Genomic DNA, 6,107 nt, shown 5'->3' on the forward strand with positions numbered 1-6,107 from the left:
AAACTAGGAAAGGTGGCGCTCTAGGGGAGCGTATAAAACCTGTGACACGGAAGTAAATCCCCCCATTTTTTCTTGTTCCTGCATTTCTCTTCGTGTGCTCCAAGAGTTCATTGCAGTTTCAGCTCTCATTTTTTTTGAGGGCTAACTTACGAAAGGATCCGGCATGACACCGCAGCAGATTTCGGCAAGATCAACCGTAGGCCGTCAATGAGAGGGCAATCAACGTAAAACCTTAGCAGAGAGATAGCACTCAACTCAGGTGAGCACGTGTAACCCACATGGCGATAAGATCGAGACAACCAGAATCGAAACAAAGAAGGACGGAAGAAAACCGATAAAGAATAGATAAGTACTCTCACTTGTTCTAGCCCCTTTTGAGAATTGACTAACAGTGTTAAGAGAATGCATCTTAAAATTTGTAATGGAAGAAAGAGTGAAGAACTAAGATTTATGTAAATGACTATGCTTTTAAAATGAACTTTAAGAACTTTCAGTTAGATAGAGATTCTGTCGTAATTAATCCGAGAGAGATTATAAATGTGCTAAAATGCCTAAATGTCCAATTGAGCTGTAATTAAGAATTAATATATGTTGAGTTATTGAACTTGCTAACATTTTGAAGTCAATGCATCATTGTTTTAAGAGTGAGAGGGTGAGAGAAAGGTAGAAGATTAAATTAAAATTGATAACTACTTTAACTTGTATGGCATTATATAATGAGTTTAAATAAATATTTTGGTTCCTTACATGTGTTTCTGATCGTGATGACTGACCCTTCATAAAACTTCGAACCTGTGATCGTGTGTGTGTGCGGGAATACCCCAATTGAAAATAATAGGGCACGACTGAAAATTAAATAAGCCAGAGAACCCAAGACTTCTAAGAATTCAGTTAACATTATTAGTGGCACCTGATAGTCTGTGTTTATCCTAAAGGTTAAGTTTATCTCTAACTTTAAGACCCAGGCTGGCACAGAAAAAAAAAAATTTTTGCCTGAGTGACCAGGATAACTCATAGAATTCAGGGAACAGGTAATCTCTGGTGGCCCTTAAAAGGTTAAATTATGCAAGAAAAGGTATAAAAGAAGCGAGACATAACGATAAGACTAAAATTAATGAAGATCACAAAACAATGACGCAACCGACTTAACAAAGTGGTACATGCGATAGAATTTGATATAGCGGCTGAAGTAGGAAAGGATAAAGTAATTATATTGCCTCGATATATCAATATCAGAGATATACGACGCAATAATTCAGGTATGGGTAAATAAGAATGATATTCCCCTCATAGAATATCATTCTTATTTACCCATACCTGAATTATTTTTCTGAGAACTTTTCCAGTACTTTTACCACTAATCCTGTGATAGTGATTGTATAATTTGCTACCACAGACTTAGATCCTCCTTTATGCATAGTAATGGACTTTTTCTGTTGAAGGTGAGTTAGCCGATCCTATGCAGTGGTAACAGGGTTTTTTCTACTGGAAACTCGGGTTTTTCATCCTGGACACACACAATTCAGTATAATATTTACAGACAAAAAACATACTGTTGTTGATGAGGTGCAATAGATGGTGCTGATGGTAGTAATGTCGTAGTTGGATAATTTAATAGTGGATAGGATGAGATGTATTTAGCGAAGCAGAGTAGTGTGCCCTCCCATGATGAGTCCTTGGATTCCCTGGAGGTGTCACGTAATAATAATAATAATATTAATAATTACTTTGCCTTCCTTCCACTCTCTTGGGACTTTGTCAGAACTGAGACTTAAATTAAACATCCTAGTCAAAGACATAGCCAGTTCCCTTGCACATTCTGTTAAATCACAATCCAATATCCCATTCACAGCTGTATTATTTGCATTCATATTCTGCAATATCTTAAGTATCCCCCAATTCATCAACCACTGTTCTCATATTAATTCGTCACCTCTACCATAACAATATCTTCACTTCGATATATCCTTGCAAAGTGGTCACTCAGTGTCTCAAAAATTTTCTGCTGTTTATTCTCTACCATCTACACTCATTAAAGTTATCCTTCAGTAGTCATTCACCTTCCTACTTGCCATATCACAAAAATTCTGGAATTTCCTTTTGCCTGCTGGGCTAATTTTTTCTCATAATCTGATTTTGCCTTCCTAACCATCAGTGGCGGCTCGTAGCTTGAAATCGTGGGGGTGCTGCAACTTTCGAAATATACATACACACTGTAAGTATAGCGTATACATGTTTGGATAAAATATCAAAATTACGGTAAAATTTAAAAACAAATTAAACATGAAAAAATATGACTTATTATCAATAAAATTATACAGTTTGGTATAATTCAAAATTACTTTAAAATAAAATATATTCTTCTTGTTTTGCTTCATGAATAAATATTGTTTATTATCGATAAAATTATAGTTTAGTATAATTCAAAATTATTAAAAATAAAATCCATTCCTTTAATTGTAAATAAAGGAATGGATTTACAATTTTCGGACATCACAATTAAATCCTTTAATTGTAATGTCCAAATATTTAAAGAGACGGAGTAAACACGATAAGCACTACAAACACTTTACTACCGGAGCAAACTGCATATAAAGAACAGTGGAACTGCGCGACGGACAGTGCCGTATTACGCTACTAGCTCACTATGACATGCATATGCTTGAGCACGTAGCAATATGACACTGTGCTGCTAGTGTCCTTCACCCTCCTAAGTGTTACAAGATACAAAATAAGAGAATTGCATAGGATTGTTGATGATAAAATTAAATATTATCATCAACAATCGTATGTAATTCTCTTATTTTGTATCTAGTAGCAAGGCTTATACGTTGGTTAGACATAACTGGTAATTAGTTTACGGAATTAACAACGCAAATGAAGTATATTAATTAAAGGTAACTTTAATGAATCACTTCTATATTTCGGCAACGTCACATTGCCATCTTCAGGAACATAAAGATATGGTATGTGCACTCAGGAACTAACACAAAGCAAATGAGGAAGAAAGCAAGAAACTAATATTGTTCCTAAAGTCCTAATGGTGCCCTCTTGCGGGCTAATTTGGTAGTCTTGGCAGTTGGGCTGAAGTTCTCATAATGAAAGTCTCCCAAATTTGGGGCAGTTTCATGCACCCAAATTTGTTGAGGTTAGGAACGTTTTTTAGAGCTGCTGAAGATTCTTTGAATAATCTTTCGTATTTAAACTTGCTGCGATGAATTATTTTTGTTTTCTTCCAACGAATTTTATGGTGGGTATCTAAGGCATGGTCTGCCAGCCCAGAGCGGCTGTACTGGTGAAACCGGATGTAGTCTTGGTGTTCTGAAATCCTGATATTTGTTGTTCTGCCTGTTTGGCCAAAGTAGGACAATTTGCAGCTGCAAGGGACCTCGTATACACCAGGTAGGTCTAGGGGAAGTGGTTGGTCTTTGGTAGAGCGGATAAGGGATGCCAACTTTTTATATGGTCTGTAACAGGAAGTAAGGTCATATTTTTTGAGGATATTGGTTATTTTCTCAGAGGTGCCCTGGATGTAGGGGATGGTGATAGACTTGGTGTAATCTTTATTGTGGAGGGGGGGGGGGTTGTGGTTTGCAGGTTTTAGTATTTTTTGGATTTTTTTGGGGTTATAGCCATTGGCTAAGAAAGTGTTGCAGATGTGGTTTAGTTCAATAGTCAGGGCCTTGTCATCTGAGCAGATTAATTTTGCCCTGTTATATAGTGTTTTTATCACCCCATATTGTTGTGAGGGGGGGGGCGTGGGATTGCTGGTGAATGTATCGGCCAGTATGGGTGGGTTTTCTGTAAACAGAGAAAACCAAAGATCCATTAAGCTGGCGGGTGATTAAAGTGTCTAGGAAGGGGAGGGTGTTGTTTTCCTCTTTTTCTAAGGTGAACTGGACTCTGGGGTGTTGGTTGTTTAAGTGTGTTAGGAAGGAGTGGAGTGTGTCTGAGCCATGTGGCCAAATAGCAAACACATCATCCACATAACGAAGCCAAATAGTGGGTTTTTGTGGGGCGGAGTTTAAGGCTTTCTCTTCAAATGTCTCCATAAAGAAATTGGCCAAGGGTGGGGAAAGTGGTGAACCCATGGCTGTCCCCTCTATCTGTTTGTAGAACAAACAAACAAATCAAGAGGACACCATTAGGACTTTAGGAACAATATTAGTTTCTTGCTTTCTTCCTCATTTGCTTTGTGTTAGTTCCTGAGTGCACATACCATATCTTTATGTTCCTGAAGATGGCAATGTGACGTTGCCAAAATATAGAAGTGATTCATTAAAGTTACCTTTAATTAATATACTTCATTTGCGTTGTTAATTCCGTAAACTAATTACCAGTTATTTTGTATCTTGTAGCACTTAAGCAAATAAAAATAAATTAATAAATATATTTATATATATAGAAAGAAAAATTGGAGGTGCTGCAGTTCCGATGCACAACCGGCCCTGCTTACCATGCTACTCACCTATAAGTGCTTAAATATGGAGGTATAAAAGTTTCACAGTGGCTACATTGCATAATATAGACACTGTGAAAGCATTGTCAGAAGGTAGAATTTTAAAAGCTTGGAGTTGAGCTCTCATAGTAACTATAAGAAATACAGGAAATGTGAAAATACAGGTAATGTGAGAATTACAGAGAAATTTTCCTTCTGAGTATTCCAAGTAAGATTCATGCAAGCATATTTAAAAAGAGACTAAGAAAATTTACAGAAGACAAACTTAAAGAACAAGCTGTGTTGGTCAAATGAGGTACAGGATATAACTATTGATCTGTAGATCTTAAGTTTTGCAGATCTGAAAAAAGGCATAGAACGAGATGCCAAGAAAAAAAAAAAACTTTTTAAAATGTTATAATTATGTGGTGTAAATGGGACATATCACACAATACATGAACTATATTTGAGTTGCAAGCCAGCAGTCAGAATTGAAGGGGGATATACAGGAAGATGTATGATGTAAAATCAGGCAAATAACAGTCAAGGTAGTAAGACAAGGGTGTGCAATATCTCCACGGTTATTCATCATCTATATGGATCACATTATGTAGGAAAGTAGCATTAGGCCTGATATCAAAATTGTACATGTTAATCTCAGCTCTTTACTTTATGCAGATGTTATACTCTTAAATAACTACAATACAAGTCTGTAGATTCCTTAACTAAATTGAATAACTAATAAATTGTAATGAAAATGTACAATAAAAAGACGGACTATGAAAACATGCAGAAACATTGAAAACATTAGCTGCATCCTGAACGGAGAAACTGTAGAATAAATAAAACAATTCAACTATTTGAGTGCAATTTTTAGTGAGCATGATAATTATATATGGAAACAGACAACAGAATAAGTAAAACTGCTGTAGTGGGAAGCCAAATGAATAAATTGATATGAAATAAGAGAAATTCATTAAATTGCTAAGCTAGTTGTATACAAGGTAGTGTTCAAACCAATTTTAATTTATGAATCCAAGAACTGGGTTATAAATATAACATTTGTTAAAATACAAGAGACCAATATGAGAGTTCTGAGAAAAATTAAAGAGCTGTAGAGATGTCATATTAAAAACAAAGATATTAGGAATGAACTTGACATTATTAACATTCATAAATGTGTGAGCAGAGTTGATCTCAGGCAGCATGATCACTCAATCAGATTGGCAGATGAATGGTTAGTTAGCAAGAAGTGTTTTATGCTAGGAATGTATCACTCCACTGGTGTGATATGCTAGGAATGTATCACTCCACAGATTGGCAGATGAATGGTTAGTTAGCAAGAAGTGTTTTATGCTAGGAATGTATCACTCCACTGGATCCACCAAAATCCTGGTGGACTATGTAGTTAGATGCATCTTAGAAGACCAAAATATAAGATATGACAATACTGTACTCCTGACAGGTAAGAGATCAATTAGAAGGAAAATCATGTAGTACCATCATAGTATCCCATTCACCTGCTGAACATACATATCAAGAATTTGATTGTTACAGCTTTAAGAATGTGTTCCAAAAATCTGAAATGTGAACTCAAACTAAATATGTTACTTTGGCAAAATAAGTTCAATATAACTGCTTGGGATTTTAATTCACTAATAAATTCTAC

This window comes from Typopeltis vanoorti, chromosome 8, assembly GCF_054136105.1.
Source record: "Typopeltis vanoorti isolate ZY-2024b chromosome 8, IOZ_Tvanoo_1.0, whole genome shotgun sequence".
NCBI classification, from domain to species: Eukaryota; Metazoa; Arthropoda; class Arachnida; order Uropygi; family Thelyphonidae; genus Typopeltis; species Typopeltis vanoorti.